Source organism: Poecilia formosa, unplaced genomic scaffold (assembly GCF_000485575.1).
Source record: "Poecilia formosa unplaced genomic scaffold, Poecilia_formosa-5.1.2 Scaffold387, whole genome shotgun sequence".
Lineage (NCBI taxonomy): Eukaryota > Metazoa > Chordata > Actinopteri > Cyprinodontiformes > Poeciliidae > Poecilia > Poecilia formosa.
The window spans coordinates 72,384-74,177 of record NW_006800326.1 but is presented as its reverse complement, the minus strand read 5'-3'; the positions used below and the strand labels follow the sequence as shown (position 1 = coordinate 74,177).

The 1,794-nt window shown below is 35.2% G+C and overlaps 1 protein-coding gene across 4 annotated transcripts in view; it reads left to right on the top strand.

The window, feature by feature from the left end:
• The window catches only part of LOC103154466 (ADP-ribosylation factor-like), a 21,698-nt gene that overhangs the window by 11,365 nt on the left and 8,539 nt on the right, over positions 1–1,794 (top strand). The window lies entirely within an intron of this gene.

Below are 1,794 nucleotides of genomic sequence, written 5' to 3'. Positions count from 1 at the left end.
TCATTTAATTCACTTTGTGACTGGTCTGCTGAATCTTTAAAAGGTTCTTCAGTTTATTTTTCATGCTGCCCTGGATCAGAACCAGTTCAGGTTCTGACAGCTGTTCTGTTTGTGTGTCTGCAGTAGGCCTGGATGCTGCAGGTAAAACCACACTGCTGTACAAACTGAAGCTGGCTGAGGTGGTCACCACCATCCCGACCATTGGTGGGTGGTTCTGACCTCTGACCTCTTTCTGTCTGACCTCGGAGTTAAAGAGCCGCAGCGTTTTAAAGCCATACACTTTCTTTTTCCTGTTCAGGTTTCAACGTGGAGACGGTGGAGTATAAAAACATCAGTTTCACCGTTTGGGACGTCGGTGGTCAGACCATCATCAGACCGCTGTGGAGACATTACTACACCAACACGCAGGTAGAAATACTGCAGAATTCATTAACCTGCAGTACGTCACTTTGATGCACACATGGGAAAAGGTTTTGACCTGTCTTATCTTTTTTCTTTGCTTTTCTAATTTTACTTGATGTGCACTGAGATTTCTTTTGGTTGTTTTTAGAAATTAAATATGTTAAAAAAAATTAGAAAAATAAACAGATCTGCTTTATTTTTCTACATGCATTACAGAGTGCTATGAAACTTTCTAAACATTTTTCACAACCAGATGTATTTTTTATTGCTTTTTTTGATGTTTTTACAAATTATATGGTCATTTCATAAAAACAATGAGAAAAACACATATGCTTTAGCTTTTGCAGACATCACGCTAACATTTTAAATTGGATTTATTATGAAATGTGAATGTCAGAATAATTTGATATCATGAAAGATGGAGGTAACTGAGTCATATTGTCTTATTTTAACAGACTAACAGCAAAGCTGGGATGTCAATAAACGAATGGCAACCAGCTTTTAATGTCTACAAACCTTTTGTCCATTTTTCTTTACAACACCGGCTGGGGAAGGTGTGCCTCCAATCAATTTAATTTTAAGATACTTTACATGCAATTTGAATTGATAAATGTAACAAATTCATTCCATTTTGTGTTGGTCTGTCATGAAATAAAATACATTTTATAAAATACATTGAAGTTTTTGTTTGAAATGTGACAAAAACTTAAAAGAGTGAAAATATTTGATCCTCGCATGATCTTTTTAAAAAAGATATTAAAAAGCGATTCAACAAATTTGACCAAAAATGAGGTTAGAAAAGAAAACGCTGACTCAGATGGGTGAATGTTAGTGCTTTATTTAAATCACCGAAACCTTTTCATTAATCATCATCATCATGGGACACGGATCCGCCCTGAACTTATTTACAGCTTAATTATCAACTCTGTCATGTTTTTCTGCGTCTCCTTCACTTTTATGCACAGTTAGAAAATATCTCACCCCTTAAAAATCAAAGAAAAACAGGACAAAGTCAAACAAACACAATTAAATCTCCATCTTAACCTGTAAATGCGGCCTGTGACTGCTGCGGTCCAACCATTGTGTGTAATTTGGAAAAATCCGGCTTAATATTTAGATTTTCAACATGAATCAGTCCCAGCTCACATGAAAAATGGAAATAAACCAACACCAGATCAATAACAACGAAAACAATCAGTCTGACTTTATGACACATTATGCTGAAGAGCTTGGTGACAATTGAAATTTTCATCAAAATGTGACCATTAGTAAGAAAAAGGATGAGAAATCTCTGCTTGTGTGACAAAAAAACTAGTTTTTTAGTGTAACATTAACATCTGAAATGTAAGGGAGACTGAATCAACATGTTTTCACTTCATAACGGCTTAAAAT